This window comes from Orcinus orca, chromosome 11 (genome assembly GCF_937001465.1).
Source record: "Orcinus orca chromosome 11, mOrcOrc1.1, whole genome shotgun sequence".
NCBI classification, from domain to species: domain Eukaryota; kingdom Metazoa; phylum Chordata; class Mammalia; order Artiodactyla; family Delphinidae; genus Orcinus; species Orcinus orca.
This window is the reverse complement of record NC_064569.1, coordinates 93,190,768-93,214,444: the sequence shown is the minus strand read 5'-3', so window position 1 is coordinate 93,214,444 and position 23,677 is coordinate 93,190,768. Positions and strand designations below refer to the sequence as shown.

Below are 23,677 nucleotides of genomic sequence, written 5' to 3'. Positions count from 1 at the left end.
TTGGAGTGAGGTGCCAGGATGGCCACGGAAATGGCTGGCTCACCAGGGGCTGAGGCACGGGGTCCTCTCCCTGCAGTCCAGAGTGTGGGCCCAGACCTGAGCGCACTCAGGGCGAGAAGGAAAAGGGCGCGATCCTCCCTTATAAAGACACTTTGGGGTAATGGGGACGCAGAGAGAGACTGGGGTTTGACCCACCTCTGCCACCTCTGGGTGACCTTGGGCAAGCCTGTGACCCTCTCTGGTACTCAGTCTCCCAGTCTGTAAAACGGGGCGGTGCTACCTAGCCGATTGTGAGGGTCATTCCAGCAGGGCCACACCTCCGTCTCCCGGAGCGGGGTGTGCAGGGTCCTTAACTGCCCGTTCTTCAGGAGGGAAAGGGGACCATAGAGGGGAGTGGCCCGGCGCTACCGAAGCCGGTAGCGACCCTCTCCCACACACTCCCTTCCCAGCACGGAGGAACCCTCTCCACCTGCCCCTGGGGGGCGAGAAAACCCGGGAGCGCACCCTCGGAATGGGTTCTGGGAGGAGTGCTCCTGAGGGGAGGAGGAAAACCCGGGCAGGATCTCGGGCAGGAGCGGAGCACGCGGCCCCCAGCCCGTGCTCAGCCCGCGCGGCCGGCGGGTGGGAGGGGGTGTCATGCCTGGCTAGGCTGAGGAGAAGGGGCAGGGCCGGGCCCGGCGGGCCGCCCGGGGCTCGGGGCTGGGGGTGGGGGCGCGCGGCCTCCGCAGTGGGGCGCGGGTCACGTGTGAGGAGGGGCGAAAGTCTCGCAAAGCCGGGCGGCGTGCCGCGAGTTGGGAGTTCTCGGCGCGCCGCGGGCGGCGGGAGCTCGGGCTCCCGGGCAAGCCGGGGACGCGGCAGAGGCGGGGGCCTGGGTCCGAGACCGCGGGGGCCGCACCGAGAGTGGGAGGGAGGGAGAGAGACAGAGGCAGGGACCGGAGCGAGACAGAGACGCGCAGGGGAGAGACAGGGCAGGGGTAGAGGAAGGCAGGGGACAGACTGGGAAGGCGACGGAGACGAAGACAGGGACCCGCAGGGAGAGACCGAGAGACCGACTGGGGCAGGGGAGACCGGGAGAAACAGAGAGCCGAGGGCGCGGCGGGGGAGGTGGCGGCAGAGCCGGGGCTGGCCGGCCGCGGGGGTCTCGGGGCCAGAGGCGAGCGCAGCGGGGCAGGGAGTGGAGCGCAGGGCGGGGGACAGCGCGGAGTGACAGCGAGAGAACAGTGGGGGCGGCGGAGGGAAGGAGCCTGCGGCGGGGGCGGGGGGCGCCAGCGCCATGGGTCCCCGGACCCTCGCGCTCTGAGCCCCGGCCCGGGGCCCGACGATGCTGAAGCCGAGGCGGCGCCGAGGGCGCGGCGCGGGGCAGCGCTGAAAGTTGGGCGGCCCGCGGGGAGCGGCGCGGGACGGCCCGGAGACCGCGAGACCCGGGGACCGACGGACAGACCCACAGGCAGCCGGGGAGGGGGGGCGGGGCCGGCCCACCGAGTTCGCGGGGAGTGGGCGCCGGGACACCCTTCTCCCCGCCCGGGACGCCGCCCGCCCGACTGCGCCTGGGATGTAGCGCCCGTTCGCCGCCTCCCGGAGACTCTTCGGACCCTGCGCCCCGCGGTAAGCCGGGCCCGCGCTCGCCGCTGGCGCTGTCCGTCGTCTGTCCGGCCGCGTGCGTGTCTGTGTGTCCCAGGGCCTGGCGGCTCGGTCCCCGCCCGCTCAGCACCTTATCCCTGACCCGGATTCCCGCGGCCAGGCGTGCGTTCAGCGCGGTCAGGCGACTCCCCGGGACCTGGTGAGCTCTGTCCTCTGTCCGTCGTCGTCGTCGTCGTCGGGAGCGTTGAGATCTGGGTTTCTGCCAGGAAGGGGGGTAGAGGTGAGTGAAAGGGGCCTTGACCTTCTGCCCCGGCCATGACCTTTCCCTGCCTCTACCCACCCCCAGCTGTCACACTGGGTTGGAGGAGTTTCAAGGCAGGTGACTTGTGTCTCCTTTCCACCTCCCCAACTGCGGCCTGTTTGCAAATGGCCCTGACAACAAAATCCCACTTCTCATGTTTTGAGCACCTGCTTTGGACCCCAATACCCTAGGGTTGGTGGACAGGTATCCAGAGAAGAAGGCAGTTCACATTTCACAGTGGTGGAAACAGGCTGTGCAGAGAGGCAAGACTGCTTTTCCCTTCCCAGACAGAGAACCCCAGGGAAAGAGAGGTCTGAACGAGCCCTGGAGTAGGGAAACTTCCCTGCAACCGTGCCGGTGCGCAGTGTCCCCCGACCAGCATCTACATGACACTTTTGCCCCTAGAGCCTAGGCTCTGGGATGGGGAGAGGGTGGGGGAGGGGGAGAAACAGGTGGAGGGTGGCCTGGCTGAGTTGGCAGGTGAGGCCCTCAAGAGAAGTAGGATGTCAAGAAGCAGGTTGAGGGAACGGGGAGCTGAGGGAGGGAGGCCTAAGAGCCACGCATGCAAGGCCCAGAGAGGAGCCAGACCTGTGTGTGTGTGTGTGTGTGTGTGTGTGTGTGTGTGTGTGTGTGTGTGTGTGTGTAAAATGTCTGTTCTGCTTCTCCCCCACATCCAGTCTTGTGACCTCCAGGGCTTTGGGGCTTTTTGGAGCTGTTGGCAGGATTTGGGGGGCCTGAGAGCCAAACGGTGGTCCTGGCTCGGCCTGGGATGAGGGGAACAAAACGTCGAAGATGGTGGTAGGATACGGGCTGAGGTGCAACATGGCAGGAGCAAAGGCTGTTGGCCGTCGAGCTGACCCACAGCCGAATGGGAGTCTGGAGGGCTGAACCTAGAATATTCTACTCTGTTCTCCACTGGGAGGATGGGCTCTTTCTGGGGTTTTCCACGCTGGGCAGTGGGCCTTGTATATCCTCCATTTAGGCTTCTAGAAATCAGCTCAGCTAGCTGAGGAACCAGCACGGTGGACAAGTCACTCTCCTCCCTGACCCTCAACTTCCATATCTGTGGAATGAGGACACTCTTCCCTGTCCCACTGACCTCCAAGGGGAGGAGGGGGCACCTGCGCTCAGATGAGCTGAGGGCTGTTCAGGCTGGGGAAGCGCTGAACACATGGGAGTAAGGACTCATCTTACCTTTGGAAAGATGCACAGCTAATGGGGAGAGGGGAATATGGCCTGAAATAAGGCTGACCAAGAAGGGGGTACCCAGAATTAGAGGGGGGAGCTGGGGCTTGGGAGCTATTCCTCAGGAACCTTTGGGTTACCCTTGAAAGAGAAGCTCCTCTGCCATAAAAAGTGTTGGGGTGACGGGGAGCAGACAAAGCTGGCCTTGAATTTCTGCTGGGTGACCTTAGGCAGCTGGCCTGACCTCTCTGAGCCTCAGTTTCTTCAGCTGGAGAGTGGGGATGCTGGTACTGACTTCATTGGGTTGCCAGGTGATTTACAGACCACGTGAGGTCTCTGGAAGCAGCTGACACAAGCCTGGAGCACAGTAGGTTCTTAACAGACATTTGCGGAGCAGAGAATAAAGTAGCTTTAGGAGATGCCGTGAAAAAATTTCTTAGCTTAGGATCTAGGAGGGAAGGGGAGGAGGAACAGTGTAGGCTTACAGGGCGGGCTGGTTCTTAATGTGGATCTGGGGGAGGCGGGGGCGTGTGCTGAGGGGGGTGTGAGGAGGAGGGGGCCCCTCTGCGGGGACCACTGAGTCACGAGGACATGTAAGCGACATGACAACCAGCAACATGGTAACCAGGAGACTAGCGGCGGTGGGAAATGGAGCTGGAGCGGTGTGTCGGGGGGGCAGGACTGGCAGCACCAGGCCTGGAGGGTCCCAGCAGCAGCCAGGCCGGCCTCGCAGAGTGAGGATGGGAGGCCCCGAGGCCAGGTGGGCTGGGGAGGAGGTGGGGGCCGGCATCGAAGGAGGGAGGCATTCCGGGGTCTGCTGGGCAGGGGGCCTTCTCCTGCGCCTCCCCAGGCTCCTCGCTCCTCTCCTCCACATCTCCACTTTTCATGCCTCTCCCCCTAGGATGCCAAATTTGGCTCACGCAATCTGTCGTCTCTCTTCTGAGATTGGCATCGGGACCAAAGCCGAGTGCATTACATCACCACCGCTCCCCTTGCACGAGGAGAGAAGGAGAGGGAGGGACAGAGGGCTGGGGGGCAAGCGGCCAACCCTCAACTTTCTTTCCTGTCTTCCTGCTCACTCTTCCCCCTCAGTCCCAGGTGTTGGGGGCTTCCGGGAGCAGCCAGGCAGGGCCTCGAGGCAGAACAAGGGCTCTAATCTCGGAGATCCCAGGGCAGGGCAGGTCAGGCCGTGTTGCTGTCCCCCGGGCTAGGCGAGGCCTGGGAGGCGGGGAGCCTGGGTTCAGGACCCCGATCTGTCATTGCTCTGCTGTGTGACCTCGGGCAGCCCCCTCACCCTCACCCCGTGCAGAGCCTACATCTGTATCGAGAACTGTTGGCCATTCAAGATCTTGATGACTCTCCTGAAAAAAGATGCCCTTGAGTCCCGCCGCTGTCCTGGGCACAGGGGAGGAGGCCTGAATTTTGAGTGGCTCTCTGTGACCTTGAGCAAGTGACTTTACCTCCTTATGCCTCCATCTCCTCGCCTGTAAAATGGGGTGATAGAACCCTCAAAAGCCCTAGATGTGAAAGAGGTACTAGACATGAAAGAGGGGGACGGGGGAAGAGACAGGGTCTCTGGCATGAAACCGGACACTGAGGGGCCCCACGGCTCCCGGCACGCTGGGCTGGAGGTGGGGGGCAGGCTGACACAGCCATTGGCAGGAGAGCGTTTCAGTTCAGACAGAAGGCTTGGCACTTAAATCACTGGTCTGATGCCCTTATTTTACGAAAGTGGAAACCGAAGCCCAGGGAGGGAAGTGGACCCCCCACCCCCGCCCCGCCAAGGTCACGCTGATGGTTTGGGGGTGGAAGAAGAAGAGCTGGGGCCTGAACCCAGGGCTCCTGGCTCCCAGCCCTGCCTGGAAGTAGACAGAGAGACAGGCAGATACACACACCTCCTGTGGAAGACTGTGGCCAGCCCGGACAGGACCCGGGAGTTTTGAGGGCCCAGTTCTCTCTTTGGCCCCCTCCCTGTTCCCTTCCTGCTGCCTGGCTGCCCCATCCTCACCGTCCCTGGCCATTATTCCCATCCCTCACTTGGTCTATTTGAAGAGCTCTCTTTCAGGCTCATTTTCAAGCCGGTTTCAGGCAGTCCCAGTCAGGGAAAGGCTGGATTTGGGGTTCAGATGGAAGATTATGGCCCCTTCCAGAAGGTTCCCAGAGCTGGAGGTGCATCTGTGGCTGTTTTGTGAAGTAGTGAGCTCCTTATTCCCAGAGCTATTCAAGCAGAGCCGACTGAGTGCCTGCCAGCGATCTGCCCTGGTGACTCCTGCTTTATGGGGGAGGTTGAATAGCATCCCCACCTTCAAAATCGCGAGAGTCTTCAATACCCCCAGGAGGAGCCGGGAAGCAGCGCCCATCACTTACCGGCTTCCCAGTAAGGAAACTCACGTCGTCGTGCCAGGCATTGGGCTCGGAGCTTTTGTAAATTCCTTCTCATTTAACCCTCCCAGCAACCCCACAATGTCGAACTGAGGTCCCCGTGTTATAGATGGGGGAGCCATGGCTCAGAGAGTCTCTGTGATTTGTCCAAGGTCGCACAGCAGGGAAGTGGAGGAACCTGGGTCTGAGTCCGGGCCTGAGTCTGATTCTCCTGGGCTGTCCCTGGGACTTCCTTGAGGAAAGAGTGGAAAACGTTGTCCCTCCCCTGGGATGGGGCTTGGCAGGAGGTGGTGCGTCGCCCCAGAGCATGACACCCCCTCAGAGATCCCATGGGGGCTCTGTTCTGAAGACATAGAAATAGACATGCGCCCAAGGGGAGAACTCGTTTTACAAAGGGGAAGACTGAGGCTCAGAGACAAAGAATGGCCTGCCCAAAGCTGACTGGAGAGTTAGATATGAGCCAGGGCTCTGTCCCCTGCGCCAGTGGGCAGGGAGGGGCCTTTGGGCTGATGGTGGAGGGAGGTCTGGGACTGGGAGTGCAGACTGCTGGCTGCTTTGGCAGAGGGCTGAGAGTGCTGGCTCTAGGCTAGGGCCGTGGGTAAGGGAGCCAGCCTTGGGAGCAGGGAGAAGGAAGCAGGAAGAGAAACCAGCAGGGATAGCAGGTCCACCTCTGTCCTCCCTGGTCCTGCCCCAGGGCCATCCACAGATGTCAGTGTCATACAGCCTGTGAGGTCAAGAGGAACTGTAGATGGGACCTGTCTGGCAAGAGAGGGTCTTGGAGCCAGCAGCCTTGGGTGTGGCTCCCTGTGTGACCTTAGGTCAGTTCCTCACCCTCTCTGAGCTTAGTACGCCCATCCGCGTGGTCAAGAATCTGGACTAAATGATCTATTTCTACAAAGTGGCTGCCGTTGGGCTGTCTCTCAAAGCGCTCCTCCCATTCCCGTGAGGACCCTGGGCCCTGGGAGAAGGGCGGGCAGGAATCCTGGGGGTTGGCATAACCTTTAAGCCTCCTCAGCGACTCAGTCCTCCTTGGGGTGCGGGGGGATCTCCGAGCACAGCCCTTCTTCTCCTTTTCATCTTTATTTTTCTCCTGCTCCCTCTTCTCCTCGCTACGTGGGCTGATCGCTGCTCAAACTTTTAATTCAGATGGTAATTGAAATAATAATATGGGCTGAGGCCCCTCTGCTTGTGACGCTGCAGCTGGTGGAGCTCAGCTATGAATAGACCTTGAGTCACACACGCGCGCTCCTGCAGGCGCGCACACGGGCCTGACGGGGTGGTGGGTGGGGTGCAGCCGGGGGACAGGGGAGCTCACGCTCCAGCTTGCTCCGGGTCTCAGCCCCCCATTCCCAAAGGCCGGGGCCAGTTCTGCCCCTGCGGCCCGTCATCTGGTCCCTGTGTTGAACCTGACTTGGGGCATTGGTGGGTCCCTCTGTTCACAGAAGGGGAAACTGAGGTTCAGCGAGGGGGAGGGACCAGCTGGACACAAATGGAAAGTGACTGGACTCAATTTGAACTGATGGGTTTCACCTGGTTCTAAGACCTCTGTTCCTTTTCAGGACACACGGGCCAGGCAAATGGGTGGGAGGAATGCTGGGGTGCGGCCCCCGTGGCCCCCGGCGCATGCACCCCCCTGCCTCACCTCCTCCCAATACACACACCCCCTCCAGCTCGCACACTCTCTGGCCCACTATCACACACGCTTTCTCTCACACACTTGCACACACTCACATCCGCTCACTCACATCTCATACACGCGAACTGCTCGGATAGATGGTGCTATTGCTTGGCTGCTGGGGTGACAAAGGTTTTCCTAGAGGTCCAGCTGCAGGAAGAGGACAAGGTCCAATGTACCAGGCTTTACGCTGGACTTTATATTCATGACCTCACTTAAACCTCCCCGCCACCCTCTGAAGGCCGTCACTCCCACTTTTCAGGTGAGAAAACTGAGGCTCAATGAGAAGCAAGGGTTTGCCCCAGGTCCAACGGGTAGAAAGAGCCACATGTTGTTTGTCCCGCTGGGAATGCACCCAGTCCCAGTTCTAGCCATTCTGCGACCCTCCATTTGGCCTCTGAGGGAGGGAGGGGGCATCCCGTCCAGCCTGGGGCTCCCCTTCCTCACCCTGCGCCAGTTCCCCCAGTCCTGCCTGTGGCTACCTGGTCAGTCGTTGACCAGCCCTACTGCCAGATGCCGGAACATCTGGCCTGTAAGCAGGGGGAGGTGCCCATGAGGAGCATTGGCAGGTCAAGGAGAGGGGCTACCAAGGAAGGTGGTCCTTGGTGGTCCAGACCCCAGCTGGTGCTGTGTAGGGAGTTGGCGTTGCCATGGTGACCTATCAGCCGGCAGCCTGGGTCTAGACCTGCTTGGGTGGGCCTTGCGGGGGGGGCTTCAGAAGGGCAGGGGGGAGATGCGGTGGGGCGTGGGTACAGCTGCGCAGAAACAGCCCCTGGTCTCGGATGAAGGAGGCCACTCTCCCCACCTTTACCCTGCAGTGCTGGTCTGCTCCTGTGTCTGCTTTTTCTCTAGCACTCTGCTGGGAGATGGAGCAATGGAGCCCAGAGACCACAGTGATTTGCCCAAGGTCACACAGTGATGGTGACAGAGCTGGGGCTGGACCAGAGCTCGGGGCTCCTTCTGATTCCTTTGCCTCCCCTCTTCCAGGGCTGCCGACACCTCTGTCTCCCTCAGACACTCCTTGTATCTATGCAGGGAATGAGCTGATCTCCTGGGGAAACCCCTAGGTTGGAGAGAGGGGCAGGGGCAGCAGTCCCTTGTCACAGTGGGTGCAGCTGAGCGAGGAAGACAGGCCTGGGATTGGATCACTCACTTATCCCGAGTGACATTAACCAGGTCCCCATCCCCCTGGGAACCTCGCTTTGCTCCTCTGTGAAACAGGGGCTACCTGTGGTGATGGTGGGGGGAAGTGTCTGGCTTCTTCCTTTTGCTGCCCCACCTGTTCTCGGAGCCCATCCCAGCTCCACCTGGGCAGCGAGGATGGGAGGGGACCTTAGCTAGGCCGGGGAGGAGGGGGTCCATTCACAGTGAGGGGCTGATCCCATTTTACTGATGGGGAGATTGAGGCCTGGGGAGGGGAGTTTGCCCAAGCTCGCCTTGGTGGCAGAACCGGCACCAAGCTTTACTGGCCTCTGGGACACCCCACCACCGCCCTGCAGCTCCTCGCCGACCCCGACCCCAAACTCCCTGAAGGAGCCTCCCCTCTCCCACTGTAGGCCTGAGAAGTCTAGCCCGCCACCTCCCCCCCCGCCCGAAGAGTTAAGGTGCCACTCAGCCTGGGGACAGATGGAATAGGGGTCAGCAATGGGAGAACTCCATGAGGCCATACAGGGGAGGTGGCAGGCACAGAGCTAGAGGGGCCCTGGCTGTGGGTGACGTGAACCGGGGGCAGACGAGGCTGCAGTCACTCTGACACATGGGCATCAGAGCCCCTCACACCCTTTTGAGGGGGAGCTCACCATCTCCCGGGGCAGCCCGCTTGTGTCTAGAGGATTCTGCTAATTGAGACCTGCCCCCCACTTTGGCCTTGGCTCTGCACTCTGGGGTCTGAGGAATCTAGCCTGTCCCCCCAAGGCTTCTTTCTTCTGGCCTCAGTAGTCCCCGCTGAGGCCTGTGGATGAGAAACAGAAAGTCTGGGTTCAAGTCCAACTCCACCCCTGAGTTGGCTGTGTGACCTTAGGCAGCCTTTTGACCTCTCTGAGCCTCCATCCCCTGACCCATAGGGTGGGCTTGTGCCTCTGCATCTGCGGGTTGCTGGGAAGATCTCTTGAGCCTGGCAGTATAACATGGCCTGTTGTAGACATGAGCTTCTTTGTGTCCTGACCCCTCAGTGGCCACTCTTGGCAGACTTCCAGGTCCCCGGTCGTCACCTTCAGACACAGCTCCTCTGGCTGTGTTGAGTGTCAGCACCTGACCTCTGTGCTGAGCCCTCCAGACCTGCTTGGGTGGGGGCAGGCCTGGCTGAGCACCAGCGCCAGGCTGTGCAGCTGCAGATCCTGAGGCCACCTGACCTTGGAAAGAGCCTCTCTCTGGCTGGGCTCCAGGGCCACCCCCTAGCCATGGGGCAGGAGCCGGGCCACAGGGAGGAGAGGGAACCAAGTGGGGCAGAGAGCAGGCCATGGCCTCGTGCTGGAGCTGGCCCGGGTCCCTGAGATGACAGGCCAGGGGTCAGAGAGAACAGACAAGGCAGCCATGGGAAGGACTTACAGTCACCAGCTGCATTAATAGCGCGGCAGAGCCTCACTCCCCACACTCTAGGGAGCTGCCTGAGGAGGGGGTGAGCTCCCTGTCATGGGAGGTGGGCAAGCAACTGCTGAATGGCATCTGTTAGGGGGATAGCAGTGGGTTCTAATACAGGGCCAGGGAAGGGATTGGACCCAGAACCCAGAGTCCCTGTTGTTTGGACCGCAGTGCAGAGGTCCTGTGACCCTAAGGGTCTAACAGACTGTTCCACATACTCCCCCTTGACTTCCAACAACTCTCCCCACAGTTGTGTGCCCCCAAAACCCATGATCCAAGAATGGTCAGTTGCAGCTTCATGATAAGCCCTAGATCCCATCTCAACCCATTCACAGCTCCTAAGCACCCCGAAGGCCAGTGCTTTTCAAACTGCATGCAGGTCCTGACCCATTAGTGGTTGTGAAATTGAGTTAGTTGAGTCCACTACTTACGCTTTTTTTTTTTTAATGAAATAAAAAAGAAAATTTCGGGCTTCCGTGGTGGCACAGTGGTTAAGAATCCGCCTGCCAATGCAGGAGACACAGGTTCGATCCCTGGTCTGGGAAGATCCCACATGCCGCGGAGCAACGAAGCCCGTGTGCCACAACTACTGAGCCCGTGCTCTAGAGCCCGCGAGCCACAACTACTGAGCCCGTGTGCCACAGCTACTGAAACCAGTGCGCCTAGAGTCCATGCTCCGCAACAAGAGAAGCCACAGCAATAAGCCTGCGCACCGCAATGAAGAGTAGCCCCCACTCGCTGCAACTAGAGAAAAGCCTGCGTGCAGCAACGAAGACCCAATGCAGCCAAAAATAAATAAAATAAACTAAATTAATTTTTAAAAAAAGAAAATTTCAGGGACTTCCCTGGTGGCGCAGTGGTTAAGAATCCGCCTGCCAATGCAGGGGGCACAGGTTCGAGCCCTGGTCCGGGAGGATCCCACATGCCGCGGAGCAGCTGAGCCCGTGCGCCACAACTGCTGAGCCTGCGCTCTAGAGCCCACGAGCCACAAGTAGAGAAAGCCTGCACACAGCAACAAAGACCCAACACAGCCAAATATAAATAAAATAAATAAATTTATAAAAATTAAAAAAAAGAAAATTTCAAGCACTTGTATGTAATGAGGGTATTATTTAATGATGCTCTTGTTTCATCTCTTAAAATATATGGACTGTATTGTATGATGAGTAGCAATGTAAAATATGTTTTTTTTTAATATATAGATTTATTTATTTATTCGTGGCTGCGTTGGGTCTTCATTGATGCGCGCGGGCTTTCCCTGGTTGCAGTGAGCTGGGGTTACTCTTCGTTGCAGTGCGCTGGCTTCTCATTGCGGTGGCTTCTCTTGTTGCGGAGCACGGGCTCTAGGTGCGTGGGCTTCAGTAGTTGTGGCTTGCGGGCTCAGTAGTTGTGGCACACGGGCTCTAGAGCACAGGCTCAGTAGTTGTGGCTCACGGGTTTAGTTGCTCCGTGGCATGTGGGATCTTCCCGGACCAGGGCTCAAACCCGTGTCCCCTGCACTGGTGGGCGGATTCTCAACCATTGCACCACCAGGGAAGTCCTACAATATGTTTTTACTCTGGGTCTTGGTCAGAAAGTCTGAAATTTACTGCCCTGTATAGAAATCCTGGAGGCAACACTGAGAAGGCTTGAGTGTCCAGATTCCTTTTCTCCAGGGTGCTTGGTTCCTAAGAACGTAAGTGCTGAGAATTGCAGGATACTGCTCTTCTGTCCTCAGACCTTCCTTCCTTTGCCCAGCAGCCCACTTAGCTCCAGGCCCCCGAGCCTCCTGGTCAACCACCCCACCTTGGGGCCTAGGTCCCGCTCTCTGCCCCCCCAAGCCCTGCTTTGTCTTTGGGTCTGTTTGCCTCGTGTCTTTCTGGCCACCTCCTCTCCAAGCCCTCTGGCCGTGAGGATCCTTTCCACCCTCCTCACATACTTACCTGCGGAGCTCAGCAAAGCAGGGTGGTGTCTGACTCATTTCTCTTCTCCCAGCACACAGCAGGTGCTCAGTTAGTGTTCATTCATTCCACAGTGACTTATGGAGTGCCCTCCGAGGGACGACACTGGGCTGTGTTGGACACACACTAGGCAGGAGGGCAGCTGCCCGTCCAGCTCAGCGTGTTTTTAGGGTGATGAATGAATGAATGAGTGAATGGAGTCTGCGAGTCTCTGGCCTCAGGAGCCGGCTGGCAGATGGTCAGAGGTGACGGGTGAGCATGTAGCTCTTTCCCTGCGCGTAGTAGGCGTTCTGATAGCACCAGTCCCTCACGGCTGCGGATGAGCACGAGTGTTCCTGCCGCGGTCTGGCCCTTCCGAGGCCTGTCTGCTGCGCCCTCTCCTGCTGACCCCGCCCCGGCACTGCCTCCTCCTGTCCTTGGAGCTGCTTTTCTGGGCCTAGGACCCTGGGCGCCCCGCTGGGAGGACACCTGGGGACACCTGCCGAGAAGCCAGTGCTCCGTAGGAGTGCGAGGCTGAGGCCCGAGGCCCTGGACGTCCTGCCCCGCTCCAGCACTACAGAAGATCTCCTTCTGGTCTCCACTCAGACGCCACCTCCACTGAGAGGTTCTCCCTAACTCCGGTGACAAAAATAGCTCCTCCCTGGTCACGTTCTGTCACATCACCCTTGCTTAGGTCCTTCACGGGAATTATGACAGGCTGAAATTACCTCGTCTCTTTGACAGTCGTCGGATGTTTATTAAGTGTCTGCGTTGTGCCAGGCACTGGGGTTCAGGGGTGAAGCAGAGAGTTGAGGTCCCGGCACTTGCGGAGATTGTGGGTGAAATCAGTTTGGATTGGATAAATGCTGTGAGGAAGACCAGGACGCAGACGGAGAATACCTGGGGGGCCTCTTGGAGGAGGCAGCCTTTGAGTCAAGACCTGAATGGTAGGAAGGTGTGAGCAGTGGAGTCTTGGAGGATTTCATCCAGGAGGGGCAAGAAGAAAGGCCCGAGTGGTCGGGGGTCGGGGGTCAGGGTGGGAGTGGAGAGGGGAGACTGGAGGGCAGGACAGCACCGTGGGAAGCCGAGAGCTCCACGCTGTGGAGTGACGTGGGTCCTCAGCCTGTGTGGAGACGGACTACTTGGGGAGTGGAGGCAGGGAGGCTCAGGGAGGACCCCGTGCAGTTGTCGGCAATGACGTGGCTTGCGGCAGGGAGGGCGCTGTAGGCTGGATGGACTGGGCGTGGGGCCCGCGTCCAGGTCCCATTCCTGTGGTTCACCTGCTTGGGGAAGCTCCTGAACTCCCGGTGGGGACGAAAATAACAGTACCCACCTCCAGGGTGTCATGAGGGTCAAAGGAGTGGCCAGGGCTTGGCCCAGAGTAAACACTGAATGTTAGTTATCATACCATTATTATGACTCTTGGGTTCGGGGAGGGTTGAAGGATGATGCCCAGGTGTGATGCCTGAGCAGCGCCCCCAGGAGGTCACAGACAAGATGGGGAAGGCAGGGGAGGGGCGATCCTTCCATCTTGGCTATGCTGGGTTTGTGATGCCTCTTAGACGCCCAGCAGACACTGGAGCAGGTGCCAAATCTGCTTGTCTCTGGAGGGCGATTGGGGCCGGGTGGTATTTTTAGTCAAGGCTGAGCCTGGACACTGCATGGGTTCTGAATAGAGAGGCTGGGAGAGGGGCAACCCGCAGAGGGGCCCTCAGGCCTGGAGGACTTGAGGAGGGAGGCAAGGGTGAGCCAGCAGCCTCCATCAGAACTGCTGGGAGGACCGTGGGCTCAGAGGAGCCCTGGAGGGGGCAGCGGAGAGGACTGGAGGGACGGTAAGTCATCCCCTTCACAAAGGGTTTTTGCATTTTGCAGTTTATAACCCCTTACCCTCCACTGTCACTGTTCTTCTTGGCAACATGCCTATGAAGTGGGTGTTGTTCCTCCCCTTTTTATGGATGCAATTCAGAGAGGTTAAGACATTTTTCCATGGCCACTCAGTACCAAAGTGAAGTGTTTGTTCTCAGGCTTTCTGGGATCACAGTCCGTTTTGAGGATCTTATGAATGCCATGACCCTTCTCAGAAAATACACACAGGTACACACTAGTTTTAAAACTTTCTATGTGTCTTTTTTTTTTTGTAGGTAATACATTCATATGGTTCTAAAATTAAAAAGACACAAACGGGAATACAGTGAGAATTCTTCCTCCCACCCCTCCCCCAGGCACCTGCTTCCCTTCCCCGGAGGCAGCCAGTGTCACCAGTTTCCTGGGTCTCCATCCATAGACAAGCACAGAAAAGCAAAGATGTGTATCTATAAATTTCTTTTCTCTCCTTTTTTATACAAATGGTAGATATGTATGGCTCAGTGATGGCTCAGTGATTGTAGATATGTATGGCTCATGATGGCTCAGTGTTCATCATGGTTACCTTCTTTCACTTAAAAACACATCTTGAAGGGCTTCCCTGGTGGCGCAGTGGTTGGGAGTCCGCCTGCCGAGGCAGGGGACACGGGTTCGTGCCCCGGTCCGGGAAGATCCCACACGCCGCGGAGCGGCTGGGCCCGTCAGCCATGGCCGCTGAGCCTGCGCGTCCGGAGCCTGTGCTCCGCAACGGGAGAGGCCACAACAGTGAGAGGCCCGCGTAGCGCAAAAAAAAAAACAAAACAAAAAAACACATCTTGAAGACCTACACCGGTTCCTACCGGGCTCCCCCTCGTTTTTTCACTGGCTTCGCGGTGTGCCATTGTGTTTGGGCTGCTTCCAGTCTGGGCTGGGCAAACCAGGCGCCTGGCTCCTTGAGTGCGTGAGTGTCTGCAGGCCCAGGAGCCCACACAAGTGTCACAGGCAATCGCACGGCTCTCCGAAGCTGCCCGGGGTGGCCTCGGCTGAATTCGCCCTGGCACTTGGCTCTGACCCCCCTGACCCACTCCCCCTCCTCCCCACACCTCTTCTTAGGTTCGGCCTGTGAGCCCAGCAGAGAATTCAAGGAATCCTGTGTGAGTGAGGGGGCATCAGCCCCCACTCCCCAAACTCTGGGAGACCCTCTTCCCAGGCCAGCAGCTCCAGCTCCTGGAGTCTTGTTTGCTGAGAAGCCCAGGATGAGGCAATGGGGAGAGGGGCTGGCAGTGATCACGCCCGCCCCTGGCTGTGGAGCTGGGATTGGAGGGCTGCTGTGGGCTGTGCGGAAGTCACCTCTGTTCCTGCCCACTGCTGCCCCCAACCCCGCGCAGCACCTTGCCTTTTCCTCTGCCCATGAGGAGTCTTCACCCTTTCTGGCCAGGGAAAGGGAGCACCCTAATGGGGAAAAGGAGGTGGCGCCACTAGCCTAGGTGGTCTGGGCTGGTCAGGGCCAACTGGGCGACTTTGCTGAAACTCCCTCTTCTCCTGGCTTCAGGGTCCCCGCTGTCCTGCTGATCCTCTCCCTCTGCCCCTTGGCCTCCATCTGCCGAGGCAGGTTCTCCTCCGCGTGCCGGAGATGCTCGGGGCTGGGTCTGAGGTCCTCTTCTCTTCCCATCCAGCATCCCTGCCTGGGCGATCTCATCCACTCTTACAACTTACAGCCTCATCCAGGTGTGCACGATCGAATGAGTCTAGCTCTGTCCGGATCTTGGGGGCTGACATGCCGTGGACTTCCCAATGTGGACCTTCCAAGGCCACTGCACCCTAGGAACTGGTCCTCTTTCAGCATCTCACCATTACCTATTCCTGACACCCCTCTTCCCAACCCCCCACCCAGCCCATCGCCACACCTGGGAGCTCTCTGTCCGGAATGTGTCCCCAATCTCTTTACTTCTCATGAGCAACGCTGCCACCACCCTGGCAGCTCCAGGCCACCGTCATCAGCCGCCTGGGCAGCAGCGGTAGCCCTGTCGCTGGCCTGCAGCTTCCACGGCGCCCCACAAAGCATCCTGACATCTCATTCCAGTGTGCGCCCCATGATCAGACAGCAGAGACCTCTGGGGCCAGACAAGGGCAGGGGTGCCACGGGGGCCATATTGAGGACGTTTTATTTTTGAAGCCTGGTGGTGAACACACGGGTTTATTATATTACAGCTTATTCCTATTTGTCTTAAAGATGTCACATGAAGGTTTAAAAGATCAAACCAGGCAAAACCTCACCACCTGCCCGTTTCCCATAGCCATGAGGATGAATTCTGAAACCCTGCCCACCCCTCACCTCTGGGGCCTCATCCTGGGCGACCCTCCCTCTTGCTCACTTCAGTCCTGCTCTCTGGCCTTGCTGCAGATTCTCTTTCTGGAATGTTCCACACAGATACACAATTCTCCCGATTGTCTTGGCTCCCACCTACTACTCAGGTCTCAGTTTAAATGTCATTTTCTGAAAGAGGCCTTCGGGGACCCCCATCGAACTACGGCCCCTTTTCTTCTCTCTCACGTCACACCATAATTTTCCTTCAAGCAGCTCCCCACAGCTGATGGCTGTCACCTGTGCAAATGCTTGTTACGTGTATAGCATCTCTCCCCAACCGATGCATAAGTTGCGTGAGTCCACAACCTGTGCCTGACCCGCAGCACGTGTGCAGTAGTAACTGAGTGAGCGCCTACGAGGAATGAGCACGCAGCAGAGCAGGTCCCTAGAAGCCACAGCAAGGCAGTGGGGGGTTGAATCCCACCACCAGCGAGGGAGCAGAGGTTGTTCTGGAAGAGAGAAGCCTTCGGGGATCCGCTCTTGCCTTCAAGTTCCTATAGGGAGAGGGCAAAGGTGTCTGGGGGGCCTCTTTGGTGGGACTGTCTGGCCAATAGAAGAGGCTTCTTTGGGAGCAGGGAGCCCTCCACCTATCAGGGCAGGGGCCAGGTGTCAGCAATGCAGCACAGGGCATACCTGCAGCTTGGAGCAGTGGCTCTTCTGTCCTCCAGCCACCAGCTCCTGCCATTTGGCCATGACTGGAAGGTCCGCCTGGACATTCTGGGGAATTTGCTTTCTAAACCTGTTCGCTGGCTGGCTGCGTGGTTGGGAGGTGCGGTGGTTGTAGAGCTGGAGGAAGAGCCAGTTCACCCCACACTGCTCAGAGCCCCTCTGGAGCCCAGAGTCACCTGTGTGTCTAGGCTCTGTCTGGACCTCAAATCAGGGACCCAGTTCCTGGCTCCAACTTGCCCTATGACCCAGTTTCTCCTTTCCCAGTAGGACCTGCTGGACAGAACCTGGCACAAAGGAGGGCAGGCGTGATAAATGTTTACTAAGTGGAAGAAACTTTTGATACAACCGTGTTTCTCTGAGGCAGGAGAGCAGAGTGTCTAATGAATGTGCTCTGGCATCAAACTGCTTGGTTCCAAATCCTGACTTTACTACTTACAAGCTGTGTGACCTTTGGCAAGTTGCCGAACCTCTCTGTGCCTTGGTTATCTTACTTCTAAAGTAGGGATGGGGCATTCCCTGGCGGTCCAGTGGTTAGGACTCGTAATGCGACAGCAGGGGGCACAGGTTCAATCCCTGGTCAGGGAACTAAGATCCTGCAAGCCACGTGGTGAAGCCAAAAAATTTAAAAAATAAATAAAGTAGGGATGAAAACGGAAGCTTCCTCTGAGGTCAGGATGAGGATGGCAGGAATTGATCAGCGTAAAGCACTCAGAACAGTGCCCGCACAGAGCAAATGCACACTAAATGCTCTGTGTGGATTTCGCAGTGTCACACTGCTGGCCAGTGGGGGAGGGGCTACGCATGCAGTGGGATTTCGGGGTACAGAAGAAGGTGAGGGGGAGGAAGAGAGTCTGTTGAGCCCCCACGGTGTGGCCTGCACTTTTATGACGATTGACAATCTGCTTCTGGTCCTCGCGACACCACCCCGCAAGGTAGGCATTACTGGGTTCCTTTGTAAATGAAGGCACTGAAGCTTAGAGATCAAGGATCCTGCTGGAGCCAGACGGGACTGAGCCCACTCCCGGCCCAGCTCTGTGAGAGTCTGAGGCCACTGCTCTTACTCACCTGCTCCCTAGCGTTGGTGTTGGAAGAAAAGTTGGACGGGGCCGCATGATGGGTGCAGGGTGGGCTCTGGGGCGTGACATCTGAAATCCAGGGGAGGGGATCGAGGGAAGGACTGTTCAGCCTCTGAAGTGATTTGTACCACTTACCAACCACTTACTCTGTGCTGGGCACCTGTGCATGATCCCATTTACCTCTCAGAATAATCTTATGAGGTAAGGAATACTCTTAGAGCCACCTAAGGATGAGGCGTGCAGGGACCAGAGAGGTTAAGTAACTTGCCCAAAGTCACACAGTTGGAAAGTGGTACAGAGACTCCAGAGTCAGAGCCACTGCCCTGGGAGGGGGAAGATTTGGGCTCTGGAGATTCATCGAGAGAAGGTAGTCAGACCTCCCAGGGTCTGAGGAGCAGGACAGGGGCCTGCAGAGGACCGTGGGCAGGATGGGACAACCCCATGGCTAGATCCATCCTTAGCCGCCTCTTACTCTTTGAGGAGCACAGCTGCCTGCACTGAAGTCCTCTCCCTCCTCCAAATCCCCGTGTGTGTGAGATGAAAGGACCCTCCCCGCCAAAGCAGGTAGTCCAGGCCCGAGAGGCCTCAGTCAGAGCTGGGGTTGGGGGCAGGCCCTGTGCTCCTCACAAGGCTGGGAAATGGGGCAGTCTTGTTAATTCCTTCCACTTCCTCCAGGGAAATCTTCTCTTCCCCCCACCCCCTGGCCCTGCGCCGCCCCCATTTCCCCATGGGTGTGCCGTCTGCTAGAAGAGGCAGCCTCCCCTCAGGCCCAAGAGGGACTCAGGGATGAGTGGGACTCATCAGACTCAAGAACGCCCACCAGATCACCCGCCTTATTTCAGACTCTGTGCTGGGCTCTTACTTCATTACATCTTCCCAGCTCTCTGGCCAGAGAGCAATTACGGTCCCCCATTTTGCAGATGGAGAGAAGGAGCCCCTGGCTGGAGCAGTTAGTGGTGGAGCCAGGACTTGAAGCCAGGTTTCCGGTCTCCCAGGCCAGTGTTCTTACACCGTCATCTTCATCATTATCATCATCTTCATCTCATCTCATTCACTGTGTTTTACCTGCAATGCCCTGTTGAACCCTTAGCTGATGTTTCTATTACGTAGGTGAGGTAGGTACTGTTAGCATCATCTCCATTTTGCAGGTGAGGAAACCGAGGTCCACAGAGGACATGCTAGGAGGTAGACAGAGCCGAGCCTGGGAGCCTAATGTGTTGGTTAAAGCCCCGAATGTGAGGCTTTAACCAGCACATCATTTTCATCAAGTTGAAAAGAAGCCGAGTGAGGGTCAAGGGGCTGTGAGGAAGCAGGGCTGGCGGCTGGCAGTGCAGCCGCGGAAGGCTTCAGAGAACAGAGGGGGCTTGGGCTGAGGCTGGAGAGCTGGGGAGAGGCGTGAGGGGGCCCGGATTGAACAGGGCATCGTGGGAGGTGAAGGGAAGGCCAGAGGCTGGGGACCAGGGTGAGCCAGGACCTGGACCCACCCAGGCCTGAGTCGGAATCCCGGTTTTGCCACACCTGCTGTGTGACCCCATCCCCGTCCCTACTCCCCCACCCCCACCCCCAGCCTGTGATTATTCAGCTGGGAAGAGAAATAATAACCCTGCTTGTTGCTGTGGTAGGTGCTTAATAAATACTTGTTAAATTAACAAAGAGTTGTAGTGATGTTTCAGCAAGAGGGACCAGACAGCGCCTGGCATAGAGCTGGTGCTTCCAGAGTGTTCCCTCTCTGAGGGCGGCCACCGAGGGATGACGGGTTCAGCTGGGCCCCACTCTGAGCTGTGTGACCTCCGGCAGGTCCCTCCGCCTCCCCTGCTGTCCCACCCAACATCAGTGGGGTGCTTGAAGGCCTGCAGGCGGGCTAAGCACCCCCTACGTGTGCGCTTCTGCCCCCTCCCGCCCACCGTCTAGGGGCCGAGTGCGGCCAGGCCAGCCCGCCTGCTGCTGCTGTCTGGGGCCAGAGGGCCTGCGTGACGCACCTGCAGACGCCACCGTGACTCCCACGAGTGGCGGCGGGTGCTCGTGGGGAGATTCGCCTGCACAGCCTTCCCAGGCTGCGGGAAACTGCTGAGGCTGCTGCCACTTTATTGGCTTTTTTTCGGCAAAGGGAGCTGTGGGCAAGGAGGGGGCATTTGGTGTCATCATATCATAGGGAAAACCTAAGAGGACACAGGTGCGGGGTGGTCCTCCTGCCTCTCTGGACCCCCTGGCAGGCAGGGTCCAGCCCTCCCTAACTCCTCAGGAAGGAGCAGGATAGAGATGGTGCCAGTGAGCTGACAGCCCTGCTGGTCCCCTTCACTCTCTCCCTGAGGCTCAGGTGTCCATCGCCAGCCGCTGACTCATGTGCCACAGCCCTGCTCTCAGCCTCAGTTTCCCTAGTTGTCCAGGATCCAGATGTTCACAGCCAGCAAAATTAAAAACAAACAAAAACAAGAGTTGGTAACTTGCACAGCATTGTCGATTCTTCACTTGGCTGAGAAAGGACATTACATTTCAAAACGCAGCCAGCATCGCCCATCCCCATTATTTCCCAAAAAGAAAGAACGTTCACCCTGCAAGACGCTGCAGGCTGCACTCTTAGAATAAAGGAGGGAGAGCCTGGCTGGGAAGGGGAGGGACTTGTTCCAGGTCACCCAGCAAGGCAGCCAGAGCGCCCGGCCCCCCGGGCCCCCACCATAGAAACCCTGTTCCCCAGTGTGTGCGCACAGGGCACTTTCGGTGCAAGCGGATTAGACCAGCTCCCTTTTTCCAGAAAAGTACACTTAGTTGTAGCCATGGTACAGGCACCTGAACAGCTAGGGCACCCTTGCTCTCTCTCTCTCTCTTTTAATAAAACATCTATATTCGGAGGAAGATGGTACCCAATCATCAATGCCTGTCGCCTCTCTCCCATGATCTCTGTCCCTTTCTCTTTCACACTTTTCCCTTGGGTCCTTGTGCCTTCGCCAGGAAGCCCCGTGTGACAAACAAGGGACAGAAAAGCTGGCCGTCTCCTGGCAGCTGTGACCCGCGAGCACTGGCCGAGCTCCGTACCCCTCACTTTGTGTCATCCTCGTGCGGTGCCGGCAGCTGAACCGCCCGCTCTTGTGCAGGGGCTGTGGTGATGGATGGAGTGGTGGTGTATCTGGGCAGGTGACTGAGGACGAGGGGCTGGGCCCTCACCAGCCCAGGGTCTTCAGGGGGACGCCCCACACATGGGCTGCCCGTGGTGGAGTGTCGGACCTGGTGGCAGCACCTGTGCTCGCGGGCAGCTTTCCCAAAGGCCCAGGAGTGGACGTTTCTGAGCACCGCCTGAGCTAGTGGGCACAACGGTGGTGGCCCCAGGCCTGGCCCAGGGCAGGGGCTCGGGGAATGGTTGCTGTGACCGGGAGAGGAGGCGTGGGGCCGGGAGATGAGCTGTGCCCCCCGCCCCCTGGGCTACACGTGGGTGCTGGGGATGGGGAATTGGGGTGACGGAAGGGCAGGGGCTGGGGCGGTGTTGAAGTGGAGGGTGTGAGTGTAGGGGGTAGGGGCGTACAGAGCCTCGTCCTGGGGCTTCGCTGAGACTCCTGGCACTTCCACTAAGGGATGGGAAACAGTGGGCAGTGCTGGTGAGGGGAGCCCCATGAAGAACCCTCTCCTGCAGCGCCAGATGAACCCCCAAGGTCAGGACAGAGATCGAGGGCCCCGCAGCACCCTGGGCTCCTGTCTGGCCTTGGACAGGGCCCTTACCCTCTCTGGGCCTCACCGTCTTCATCCACCAGAGGCCCAGGTTGCTACACTCTGTCCCTGCTGCCTCTCTATCCTGCAGACCTGAGGCTGGTGGGTCCAGGGCCTGCCAGGGCTGGGCTGGTGCCCTCTCTTCCCTAGCCCCGAAGTCCTACCCCAACCCCCTGCAGAGAGGAAGCTCCTCTTCCCAGGAGCACCTCCTTGACCTTCCAGGAGTGGAAGTGAGGGGACTGCTCAGGGCTGGCGCACCTGCTCTGGGACCCTTAGCGAGTTCATTTCAGCTCTGAGCTTCCTTGGCCTCAGATGTAAAATGAGGGTCTCGAAATCAGTGATCTTGAAACCCTTCCTACGGGCTCTGGTTCCTTCTGTGGTGCTAATGGATGCATTCAAGATGGTGAGACAAAGCAGAGAGGGATGTATTTAGCGAAGGAAGACCTCTCTGAAAGCCATTTATAGCCTAGAAGGCGCCCCTGGCCCCCAATGCCCTCAGGACTACCCACCTGGAGCCCTGGCTGTTGGGACTCTAGGGGAGGTAGCAGAGCGGGTCTGGGAAGCCCAGTTAAAATCATGACCTCTTAAGGGCCAGCCCTGCACACCCGCATTACCTGTTAGGTCTTTTAGACTGATGGGTCTCACTGGTCCCATTTTCCAGATGAGGAAACTGAGGTGCAGAGCAGTCACGTAACTTGCCCAAGTTACATGGTGGATCTGGGACTTCAATCCAGGACTGTGGGATCCAGGGAGCTCCTTTTAAGGGGGAAAGGGAGGAGAACCCAGAGTCAGGAGAGGGTGACCGCAGGGGAGGGAGGAGATGGGGGCAGGGTTCACTCTCCCTGGGCTGAGAGAGGGAGTTTCTCCCAGGAAGAGGCAGGCTCTGAAGCTGTTGATCTCTAAATTACAGCGTTGGCGCGCACCGGTTGCTGCGGCAACCAAGTTGTCCTGAACCGGGGAAGTGTATAAACATTGCCACAGATGCACAATTAGATCAGGAAGAAGAATAGAACAGAAAATAGAAACTTCCAGCCTTATATAATTCTGGGCCAAAACGTTACTAGGAACCCAGGCCCGGGCCCAGCCCCGGCCCTGCCATCCGCTGGGGCCCTGGGCGGCATCATCTCTCTCCTGGGGCCCCAGCGGAGGGGAGGGTGAGGGGAAGGTCTGCCCTCCGTGGGCCCAGCTGGCACGCCCGCCACCCGGCAGGGTGAGAGGCCACCTCCACCGAAACAGCTGGGGATGCTGACAGGCAAATCCTGCCTCTCGCCAGCTTCCTCCTGCTCTAGGAAGCGGGAAAGAAGGCAGGAGGGCAACTGGCTTTAACTGAGCACCTTATGTCTCCTCGGGTCCTGTGAGGTAGGGTTTTGATCCCCGTTTTACAACTGAGGAAACTGAGGCTCAGAGAGGTGAAATGAGTTGCCTGAGTTTACATAGCTAGGTCGTGGTGTGTCTGCCTCCGCCACCCCAGGTCTTCACACCGCGAACTCAGCAATACTGACAGCACCTGGGGGCTTAAGAGTTAGACACACCTGGACTTGGACTCACTTACCAGCTGTGCGGCCTTAGACAGGCCAGTTCCCCTCTCTGAGCCCCCGTTTCCTCACCTGTGATATGGAAATAGGGATGCCTACACGGGAGCCAAAAATCAGGGCTCCCCTTATGTCCGTCCTGACCACCACACTGGAGTCTTCACCCACCACTGCTCCCAACAAGTTTGGGGACAGGACAGGAACTGACTTTGGGCTGTGGGTCCCAGCACTGGCCAGTAGAACTTTCTGCAATGATGGAAATGTCCTGCATCTGCTCTGTCCAGTATGGTGGCCATTAGCCACATGTTGCTACGGAGCCCTTGAAATGTGGTGAGTGCAGCCGGGGAACTGAAGCTAACGTTTTATTTAATTTTAATTAAATGTAAGAGCCACAGGTGGCCAGTGGCTGCCGAACTGGACCGCACAGGAGAATGTCCGACCCCCGAGAGACCCAGAAGGGCAGAGGCTGAGCCCAGGGAGGTGAGCGGGGCCCAGAGCATTCACCACTTCCTCTGCTCAGGGCACGTGGGACAAACAGAGCGAGGGCGGTGCCGAGATGGGCATCAGGAAGCCCCCGGAAGAGCAGGCACAGGAGGTTTCGGTGGGGGAGGAGGGGCAGCGGGAGAGGCTGGGACTAGGGCCTGGATCCCGGTGGCCTCAGCTTCTGGTCTGGCAGACCCCGATCCCGGAGCTGGGCCAGCCACGGAGGCACTCCCTCCCTGTTGTCAGAACCACCTTAACATTCTGCCCACGTGGTGGAGGAAGCCTTGGGTCCCAGTCCAGGCTCCGCCCCTTCTGAGCATCATTGGGTGGGTTCCCTGCGGCCCTGGAACCCGGACTCCGGGGGCCCTTGGAGAGCCGCTCCCAC

The 23,677-nt window shown here is 58.4% G+C and overlaps 1 protein-coding gene across 2 annotated transcripts in view; it reads left to right on the top strand.

Moving 5' to 3' along the window:
* The first annotated feature begins 722 nt into the window (after positions 1-722).
* The window catches only part of KCNJ4 (potassium inwardly rectifying channel subfamily J member 4), a 29,626-nt gene continuing 6,671 nt past the window's right edge, over positions 723-23,677 (top strand). For both annotated transcript variants that reach the window (XR_007470364.1, XM_049695019.1), the window contains exon 1: positions 723-1,605. The gene's annotated coding sequence lies outside the window, so the exon portion shown is untranslated. The remainder of the gene's footprint in view (positions 1,606-23,677) is intronic.